Below are 11,434 nucleotides of genomic sequence, written 5' to 3' on the forward strand. Positions count from 1 at the left end.
ATATAAGAAGGTGCATGACCCCGGTCTAAGGGACAGGGTGGTGTTAAGCAGAGAGGTGTAAAGACCTAAGCATGGAGATAGCGCCGAGCCTATACCCTTTACTGTACATGTGTAAATAGTTCTAGTAGTTAATAAAAACTTACAGTTAACCGACTTAAGACTATGAAGACTTCTTTAAGGTACACCACTCTGTAACCAATACCCTCCCAACATGATGGCAGCAGGGGATCAAAAACCCTCAACCTCACTAAAATGCTGAAACAAACCCAAATACTGGAAGACAAAGAAAAGCTTTAAAGATTCTGACCTGAGAGAAGCTCCCAAAAGAAGCTGAAGGCGCGGAGAAAAAAAAAATCAGCAGAAAACGCTCAAGGGAAAAGGCCTGGAAGCTGAAGGCAGGGATGTTTGCTGCAGCAGGAGATTTCATTGAACTTCCCTTGGAATTCCGGCTTCAGAGGGCAGGGTTCACAGAACCTGCGAGGGTGAGCTAAACCTTTTAAAGTTCCAGGCTGTGGCTAGTCCTGAGAACCCTTTCACTAATTCCTCCGAGCTCAGATGAAAAAAGAAATAAATAAATCTCTCGGGAACGTCGCAAGTTGTTCAACTTGGAAAACAGCAAGCTCAAGTTTGAATTCCAACACCTCATTACAGGGCACAGCAAACTGTTGAACAGATGAAGTGGGGGGGGACAGCCAACTCAAGCAGCCGTTGTTAAAAAATTTTCTTCAAGACGCATGTCACTGCCATTTTGCAAAACCGGCAAGTGCGGGAAGTCCCTTTGCCTCTTAATCAGCGGTGACACCATCTTAAAAGCCCTTAAAATCTAGAGCTGCCAATAACGCTTTTAAAAATTTTAACATGATCCCAATTTCACACTTCCAACTCAGTTTGGGCTAGTCCAAGGCCCAGGCCAATCGCAACATTGGGGTCTTTGGAGGAAAAGATTCTTAAGACACAGCGTCGCTTCTGGTTAAATAAAAAGTCAGACGAATAGTAGGTGAACATACCGCTTCACTCGACAGGCCCAAATGCAGATGACATAACTGTAAGACAGGGAATTAATGAGTTATTTGTCAAATTCAAGGTGGTACTAAAATCTTTTGACTTTTGTTTTAACCCAAGAAGTAACTAGAGAGAGCTAAATTCAATAAGAGGGTCCAACTGCGATGGAAACCTATCGATCCCTTCATTAATGATCTCTACATGGCCTAAAGTCTGAACTCATCAGAGACAGAATAGTGACGGGAGTGAGAGACGATGCACAGTCTGATCTGCTACGAGCTAAAGAAAATCTAACCTTGGACAAGGCAATCCAGATTGCAGGCAGTCAAGAGTTCTGTGAGCAGCACAGGACAATCTTAAAGGGGAGAGAATAAAACATGGCGCAGAGTCCAACCCTCAGCCCAGCTTGTCAGGCTACAGCGACAACAGGAACACTCTAAATCCAGGAAAGCAGCTCCTGGACAGCCCAGCAGAGCAACCTTGCCAGTGCAGTGGTGCGAAGTGCCCTCACAGGGGAGGCCGGTGACCTGTAGCATAGCCCAATGCTCCCTCCGAAGCAGGATTGGACACCATGGGAAACTCCCGCGAGGCAATACCCCTGAAATGCACGGAGTTGGTAAAATGATCCACGAGGTCAAGGCTGCAAACCCAGGAGATACACAGCCAGGCTTCTTGAGTGAGGTCAAAGGCCTTGCTTTCTCATTTTGGACTGCGGACGTCCCTGTTAATGGTTAACTAACAATTTTTAAATTAGATTCAGGCGCCAGCATGACAACGGACCATGGCTGAAAGACCTCTGGCTCTGAACAACGGACACTCCACTTTAAGGGCCCAGAGGATTCCTACTTGCAGTCACTGGCACGATCCTGGAACCACTATGGCATGGCAGCAAACCGATCTTCAAGCTGATGTACCTCACCCGTGACCAACCTTTCTCTCTCCTGTACAGGGATACCCGTGTAACCTTGAATCTCCCCAAGACAGCAAAAGCTGTAAAGACAGTCACCATCATTCCAAACAGAACTGCATGGTCCCCCGAGTTCTCACACACTAGAGTGGGGGGGGAGGTGGCGTGTACAGGGTTAATGTGAGACAATACCGGCCACACAGTGATGGAAGAAGGCACACGATCTGGACGGTAGAGAGGTGTTGAGCAGTGACATGTAAAGACCTAATCATGGAGATGGCTCCTTGCCTTCACCCTTTACTGTACATGTGTAAATAGTTCTAGTAGTTTATAAAGACTTACAGTTAACCCTTTGAAGACACACCCTGCCAACAATTACTGAGACTTCAGCTCGAAACTGTCTTCTCTCTTTGCAGAGCAGGTCACAGAAGAGCCTCAATGGTCAGACCAGCCAACCATCTAGGAGGTAACCATGATCCAGTCCAAGAGGTCTCCGCCTCCAGCGCCGACGACACTGCAGCTGGTCAACACTGCAACCACTGTGCATATACTGCAACTTCCAGCCAGCATACCACGGCCACAAGTGATACTGGAACCCAGCCACCCCACAGTCGACAACAAAAGCAGAAGTGAGTGTACCACGAAACCACCTTCCCGTGACAGGAATGCCCTTCCTCAGCCGCACAGGGGCATCGGGAAGTCCCACGTGGTGAAAGAAGAAGAGAAAGAAGCGACAAGGAGACGAATGTGCGTTCGTCCACCCCACAGGAAACAGTGCGGGTGTAGCGGTAACCACTGAGCACTGCAGCAGCCGAACTGACCAAGTGTGGTTCGGCATGAAGGAGTGGAGGAAAAGAATGAGAGCACGCCCAGATGCCAGCCCAGCTTCCAAGTCAATCCGGAAGAACCAGCAATAAAGCCTACCACTCCTCCGACCAGAACTGCAAAGGGGATATGGTCAGGTTGAAAGGCCTTCAGATTGCCTGAACCCTTGAAATTCAAAGCCTTGAAGGGGTGAGATGGGGTAGTGAGAATGTTGTAATCGTGCTAATCTGGTAATAACAATAATGTAGTAACAACAAGGTAAATGTATGAAACCAATAACAACGTAAGAGATAAAGTAAATCAGTATAACTCAATATACATTAGATAAAGGCTTGGAGGGGAGGTGCAGTATAAGGGTTTTGCGCATACATTGTTAATGTACCACCCACAAAATGATGGAAGAAGGCACATGACTCAGGGCAGTGTGGTGTTGAGCAGAGATGTGTAAATACCTAATCATGGAGTTAGCCCCAAGCCTGTATCCTTTACTGTACATGTATAAATGGTTTTAGTTGTTTATAAAGACTTATAGCTAACCCACTGAAGACTTCTTTAAGACAGACTGTTTACTAGCTTTATATTCTAGATTTACTAATTGAGTTTAAATTCAACTGCCAGTGGTGGTGGGACTTGAACCTGTGCCCCCAGAGAATAGCCCAGGTATCTGCTTTACTAGCCAGTGATATTACCACTACACCACCATCACATGGGCAGCCAATGGCAATGATAAAAGGGTCAAGGGTGTGTTCCTGAAATGGGTCTAACAATGAGGAACCCATTTATAATATCTACTCACATAGGGGGCCGGGCCGGGCCGGGCCAGGGGGTTGGGTGGGTGGATGTTGAGTGATCAGCGGTTCAGTAGGAACAGGGATGACGGAATAGGAGGTGGGTCTCACGGGGCAAGACCTGCTTCTTCAGCTTCTGCTTGAGCTGTGTCAGTATCACAGACTAATTTTTATATTCTGCCAACATTGATGTGGGTAGCCTTAACCAAAACAGACATGACCTGCTGAGATGGTAGCCCTGATAATGAAAACTTATACATGGGAATAACCTAAAGATGAGCTTTGAAGATTTCAAGTGATGGGGCCGTGACTATTTCCTTTGGACCTGGACAACATTTAGGCTTGGGCTGACAAATGGCAAGTAACATTCGCGCCACACAAGTGCCTGGCAATGACCGTTTCAACAAGAGAGAATCTATCCATCTCTCCTTGGCATTTAATGGCATTACCATCTCTGAATCCCCCCACTACCAGGAGTGTGATGGAATACTCTTCACTTGGCTGGATGAGTGCAGCTCCAAAAACACTTAAGAAACTTGACATCATCCGGGACGATTCAGTCGGCTTGAATGGCATCCCAAACACCACCTTCAGCATTAACTCCCTCCGCCACAGACACACAGCGGCAGCAGTGCGTACCATCTATAAAATGCACTAAAGCAACTCACTAAGGCTCCTTTGACAGCACATCCCAAGTCCGCAACCTCTACTGTCATAATATGCCCTTAAGGGATGATAAGCGGGGTTGATGGAGATCTTAAACCCATTGTGAAAGGTAAGTTTAAAGAGTAAGTGGAAAACAGGTGAGGTGATTGTTGGAGTGGTGGAAAAATTGCCCATCGCAGGGGTTCAATTTATTTTAGGTAATGATGGAGCTGGGTCACAGAGGTGGGTGATGCCTACAGTAGTTGAGCAGCCTGTGGCAGCACTTTCAACAGAAAGAACATCCTGGGTTGTTTCCAGATTGCGTGGTAACAAGATCACAAGCTCACAGGTTGAAACAGGAAGAAGAGGAAGTTAAAAGGCAGGGAAAAGGTGTTAAAGTTTAATTAGCTGATACTGTCTTTGATAACCTTTTTCAGGAAGAGAGAATGGAAGACAATGTAGGTGAAGTGTTTAGCTCAAGGCAGTTGGTAGAGCTACAGCAAAATGATCCATGAATAAAGCAATTATGCCAGACACTTTACTCAGAAACAGAGGCAAAATGTATTCCAGAATGTTATTACTTTACGTGTAAAGTGTTAATGAGGAAGTGGCGGCTGTATCAAGTTTCAGCAGGTGAAAAATGGATGGAAATGCATCAGATTGTTAGACGGTCTGCCTGTATAAATGAGATACCGAGAATAGTTCATGAAATTCCAATGGGGGACATTTAGGAATTACAAAGACACAGGCGAAAATACAAAAACATTTTTATTGGCCTGGATTGCATAGAGATGTAGTTAAATTCTGTAGAACATGTCACACATGTCAGGTGATAGGGAAAGCACAAGCAGCGATTAAGCCGACACCTTTAATTCCAATTCAAGCATTTGAGGAACCTTTTGCTCGGGTCATGATTGCTTGTGCAGGACCCCTCCTTAAGACTAAAAGTGGAAATCAGTACAAGCTACTTCGTGACCTTATGTGGCGTAAATTGGATTAGTGGAAGACTGGCATCTGTGATGCTGGGGACCTCTGGAGGAGGCCGAGATCGACCCAGCACTTCTGGCTGAAGATTGTTGCAACTGCTTCAGCCTTATCTTTTGCACTGATGTGCTGGGCTCCCCCATCATTGAGGATGGGGATATTTGTGGAGCCTCCTCCTCTCGTGAGTTGTTTAATTGTCCACCACCATTCATGATTGTATGTGGCTGGACTGCAGAGCTTAGATCTGATCCGTTGGTTGTGGGGTCGCTTATCCCTGTCTATCACTTGCTGCTTATGCTGTGTTATAGCTTCACCAGGTTGACACCTCATTTTTAGGTATGCCTCTTGCTGCTCCTGACATGCCTTCTTGCATTCTTCATTGAGCCAGGGTCAATCCCCTGGCTTGGTGGTAATGGTAGAGTGGGGGATATGTCAGACCATGAGGTTACAGATTGTGTTCGAGCACATTTCTGCTGCTGCTGATGGCCCACAGTGCCTCATGGATGCCCAGTCTTGAGTTCCTAGATCTGTTCGAAATCTATCCCATTTAGCATGGTGGTAGTGCCACATAACATGATGGAGGGTATCCTCAATGTGAAGGCGGGACTTCGTCTCCAATGACTGTGCGGTGGTCACTCCTACCGACACCGTCATGGACAGATGCATCTGCGGCAGGCAGGTTGGTGAGGATGAGGTCAAGTATGTTTCTCTCTTGGTTCCCTCACCACCTGCCGCAGACCCAGTCTAGCAGCTATGTCATATAGGACTCAGCCAGCTTGGTCAGTAGTGGTGCTACCGAGCCACTCTTGGTGATGGATATTGAAGTCCCCACCCAGAGTACACTCTGCGCCCTTACCATCCTCAGTGCTTTCTCCAAGCGTTGTTCGACATGGAGGAAGCACTGATTCATCAGCTGAGGGAGGGCGGTACATGGTAATCAGCAGGAGGTTTCCTTGCCCATGTTTGACCTGATGCCATGAGACTTCATGGGGTCCAGAGTCGATGTTGAGGACTCCCAGGGCAACTCCCTCCTGACTGTATACCACTGTGCCGCCACCTCTGCTGGGTCTGTCCCGCCGGTGGGACAGGACATACCCAGGGATGGTGATGATGGTGTCTGGGACATTATCTGTAAGATATGATACCATGAGGATGACTACGTCAGGCTGTTGCTTGACTAGTCTGTGAGACAGCTCTCCCAATTTTGGCACTAGCCCCCATATGTTAATAAGGAGGACTTTGCAGGGTCGACAGGGCTGAGATTGCTGTTGTCGGTTCTGGTGTGATGCTGGTTCCATTTCTTTTTTGAGTCTTTGTGGCGGTTTAATACAATTGAGTGTCTTGCTCGGCCATTTCAGAGGGCATTTAAGAGTCACATATGGGCCAGACCAGGTCAGGACAGCAGATTTCCTTCCCTAAAGGACACTAGTGAACCAAATGGGTTTTGACGACAATCGATGGTTTCAACAATGGTTGTGGGTTCGAACCCGGGTACCCAAAGCATTACCCTGGGTCTCTGAATTACTAGTCCAGCGACAATATCACTACATCACCTCCCCTATGGTCATGAAGTAAGGGGACCACTAAAGTTTATTCATGAGGAATTGGTGGGTCAAAATTCGGAAACTACTCTCCTGGATTTTGTATCAAACTTCAGAGAACGATTGAACTGGGCATGTGAGTTGGCTAGGGAACATTTAAAGACATCACAGCAAGTGATGTAAGTGAAGGCAGATAGATCCACAGCTCGTAGTTTTGTTAAAGGAGAATGAAAGGTTATGTGTCAAGAGAAGGCCATGCAAGATTTAATAGGAGTGTGTGAAAAGCCTTAATGAAGTGTCCAGCATTTGTGCATCAGTCCAATGTCTTACAGAACTGAAGATGGAGAAAAGGCCATTTGGAATTCCATTGTCCAGGGTATTGTGTTCATTTGCTGAGTCTGTTTTACATATAAAATCTATTTTTGGATAGTTGCCTTAAAGGGAGTTTAACTGGGGATCAGGTTAATTAGGAATTTCAGAGGTTATTATAGTGGTAATTGTAGTCTTATGTATGTGCTTGAAATATTTTATTTTGCTAATAAATATTTTAATTTAATTTTTAAAAATCTCTAAAGGTCTTGATGGACTTTTTAACTTCTGAATTCAGTGCATGCATTTCGTAACAAATACAAATTGCAAAACCGTTGTGATAGCGTGAAAAAGTTTACCTCATGGATTTGATCTGCCTGGCACACATCATCTGCCGCGCCATAACTCCAAGAGAGAATTTTAAAAATGATGACCTCAGAAAGGGCGTGAGGGATGAGTGGGGAGGAACGAGAGGAAGGGTTAGGGGAAAAGGGTGGATGGTGCCGGGGAACCTCGGGGGAAGAGAGTCAGAAGGCTAAGGGATGTGACAAGTGAATAGAAAATCTCCATCACGGTGACGAAGGAGCCCATGATCTTCACACAGGTATTTTTTTGAGGGGAGGGTGGATGGGGAAAAGAAGTGGGGTGTAAGGAAAGATAAACACTCTTACATTTCTATATCGCCTTTCACAACCTCAGGACATCCCAAAGCGCTTTACAGCCAATTTAACACCTTTTCGCGTTTAGTCATTGATGTAATGTAGGAAATATGGCAGCCAAATTGCATACAGCAAACTCCCACATACAGTAATGGGGTATTGACTGGGCAATCTGTTTTACTGATGTTGTTTGAGGTACCTCTCATTCTTCTAAACTCCAATGAGTGGAGGCCCAACCTGTTCAACCTTTCCTCGTGGTAACGAGGATCATGAAAGAAGGGCCCCAGAGTAATTGATTTAAAAGGTTTAATTTAAAGGGATAAGTCATGGCAGGAGAGCTCAAAGCCGTGGTGTGCTCTTCGTGCTCCATGTGGGAAGCCGGGAACATCCCGGACCCTGGATGCCCGGGACCAGCATGTGTGCAGGACGTGTGTCCAGCTGCAGCTCCTGGAAGCTCGGGTTTCAGAGCTGGAACGGCGGCTGGGGACACTGTGGGGCATCTGGGAGGCTGAGAGCATTGTGGATAGCATGTTTATAAAGGCAGTCACACCACAGCTGAAGGGGCTTGAGGAAGGAAGGGAATGGGTGACCACCAGGCAGCCCAAGAGAAACAGGCAGGTAGTTCAGGAGTCCCCTGGGGTCCTGCTCCCAAATCGGTATTTCGTTTTGGAGGCTGATGGTTCCTCCAGGGAGTGCAGACAGAGTCAAGCTTCTGGCACCATAAGCAGCCTGTCTGTACAGGAGGGGAGGAAGAGAGGAAAAGCAATAGTAATAGAGGATTCTATAGTCAGGGGAACAGATAGGCGCTACTGTGGCCGTCAACATGACTCCAGGATGGTGTGTTGCCTCCCTAGTGCCAGGGTCCGGGATGTCACTGAATGGCTGCAGGGCATCCTGAAGGGGGAGGGTGATAAGGCAGAGGTCATGGTACATGTTGGTGCCAATGACATAGGTAGAAAGAGGGATGAGGTCTTGCATCAAGAATTCAGGGAGTTAGGCAGTAGACTAAAAAGCAAGACCTCTAGGGTTGTAATCTCTGGATTACCCCCAGTGCCAAGTGCTAGCGAGCTCAGAAATAGGAGAATAGCGCAGATGAACACGTGGCTTAAGAGTTGGGGCAGGGGGGAGGGTTTTAGATTCCTGGATCACTGGGACCGTTTCTGGGGAAGGTGGGACCTGTACAAGCGGGACGGTCTACATCTGAACCAGAGCGGGACTAACATCCTTGCGGGCGGGTTTGCTAGTGCTGTTCGGAGGAGTTTAAACTCATTCGGCAAGGGAGGGGACACAGAATGTTAGCAGAATAAGGGCACATCATAATACGGTAAAACAATCAAGTCAGGGGAAGTACAGCTGCAATAAGTTTCAAGGGAGTAAGGCAAGGAGTATTACAGGTAAAATGGATGAGTTAAGGGTAAGGATTGACACGTGGAATTGTGATATAGTAGCCATCACTGAGACGTGGTTAAGGGAGGGGCAGGATTGGCAGCTCAACATTCCAAGATATAGAATCTTCAGGCGAGACAGAGGAGGGGGTAGAAGAGGAGGAGGCGTTGCATTATTAGTTAAGGAGTCAGTTACTGCAGTAAGGAGAGATGATATCTTGGAGGGGGCATCGAATGAAGCTTTGTGGGTAGAGCTTAGGAATAAAAAAGGGGCAGCCACATTGTTAGGTGTTTACTATAGACCCCCAGATAGTCGATGGGAAATTGAGGAGCAAATATGTGCACAATTTGCTGGGGTGTGTAAAAACAAAAACAATAGGGTAATTATATTAGGTGATTTCAACTTTCCCAACATTAATTGGGATAGACATAGTGTTAAGGGCTTGGATGGAGTGGATTTCTTGAAATGTGTACAGGAGAACTTTTTAGGTCAATATGTGGAGGGTCCAACAAGGGACGGTGCATTGCTGGACCTAATTCTGGGGAATGAAGCCAGACAGGTGGCTGAGGTGGTGGTGGGCAAGCATTTTAGTGATAGCGACCACAACATGGTGCAATTTAAGGTTGTTATGGACAAAGAAATAGACAAGTTGCAAAAAAATGTTTTGGATTGGGAGGGAGCAAATTTTAGTAAAATAAGGCAGGATCTGGCCAAGGTAGACTGGGAACAACTACTTGTGGGGAAATCTACAGAAGAGCAGTGACGGTGGGAGGAGAGTATGGTTCAAAAAGGAAATGGGAAGGTTACAGGCTCAACATGTTCCCTGTAGGGTTATAGGAAGGAGTAACAAGCCCAGAGAACCATGGATGACCAGAGATATTCAGGATACGATGAGAAGGAAAAGAGAGGCTTTTAGCAGGTACAAGGGAAGCAAATCAGCGAAGGCATTAGTGGAGTACAGAAAGTGCAGGGTGGAGCTTAAGAAAGCAATTAGGAGAGCAAAGGGGATATGAGAAAGCTCTGGCTGGTAAAAGTAGGGAAAATCCCAAGATATATAAGTATATCAATGGTAAGAGGATAACTGGGGAAAGAGTAGGGCCCATTAGGGACCAAGGGGGCAATCTATGGGTGGAGCCAGAGGACATCGGTAGAGTGTTGAACAAATACTTCACATCCGTCTTCACCCAAGAGAATGAGGATGAAGATATCAAATTCGGGGAGTGAGACTGCGAGGTTCTTGAGCAAATTGATAGAGGGAGTGACAAGGTATTGGAGATGTTGGCAGGCTTAAAAGTGGACAAATCTCCAGGTCCGGATGATTGGTGTCCCAGACTGCTGAGAGAGGCAAGGGAGGAGATCACAGGGGCTCTGTCCCAAATTTTTAATTCCTCTCTGGCCATGGGGGAGGTGCCAGAGGACTGGAGAACAGCTAATGTGGTTCTGCTATTTAAGAAGGGTTGTAGAGATAAGCCAGGGAACTACAGGCCAGTGAGTCTCACATCAGTGGTAGGGAAACTATTGGAGAAAATTCTGAAGGAGAGAATCTATCTCCAATTGGAGAGGCAAGGTTTGATCAGGAATAGTCAGCATGGCTTTATCAGAGGGAGGTGATGCCTAACAAATTTGATTGAATTTTTTGAGGAGGTGACCAGGTGTGTAGATGAGGGTAGTGTAGTTGATGTAGTTTATATGGATTTCAGCAAAGCCTTTGACAAGGTCCCACATGGGAGACTTATAAAGAAGGCAAATGCACATGGGATACAGGGTAATTTGATGTTCAAAATTGGCTTAGTTGTAGGGGACAGAGGGTGATGACAGAAGGATGCTTTAGTGACTGGAAGCCAGTGTCCAGTGGTGTACCACAGGGATCTGTGCTGGGTCCCTTATTATTCATCATTTATAATAACGACATAGATGACTATGTGGGGGGTAGGATTAGTAAGTTTGCGGATGACACAAAGATTGGCCGGGTGGTTAACAGTGAGGTTAAGTGTCTTGGGCTACAGGAAGATACAGACGGGATGGTCAAGTGGGCAGATAAGTGGCAGATGGAATTTAACCCTGAAAAGTGTGAGGTGATACACTTTGGAAGGAGTAATTTGGCAAGGAACAGCATGACACTAGGAAGTCCTGAGGAACAAAGGGACCTTGGCGTGTGTGTCCATAGATCTCTGAAGGCGGAGGGGCATGTTAGTGGGATGGTGAAAAAAGCATATGGGACACTTGCCTTTATCAATTGAGGCATAGATTACAAAAGTAGGGAGGTCATGTTGGAGCTGCATAGAACCTTGGTGAGGCCACAGCTGGAGTACTGTGTGCAGCTCTGGTCGCCACATTATAGGAAGGATGTGATTGCACCGGAGGGGGTGCAGAGGAGATTCACCAGGA

This window comes from Cetorhinus maximus, chromosome 34, assembly GCF_964194155.1.
Source record: "Cetorhinus maximus chromosome 34, sCetMax3.hap1.1, whole genome shotgun sequence".
NCBI classification, from domain to species: Eukaryota; Metazoa; Chordata; class Chondrichthyes; order Lamniformes; family Cetorhinidae; genus Cetorhinus; species Cetorhinus maximus.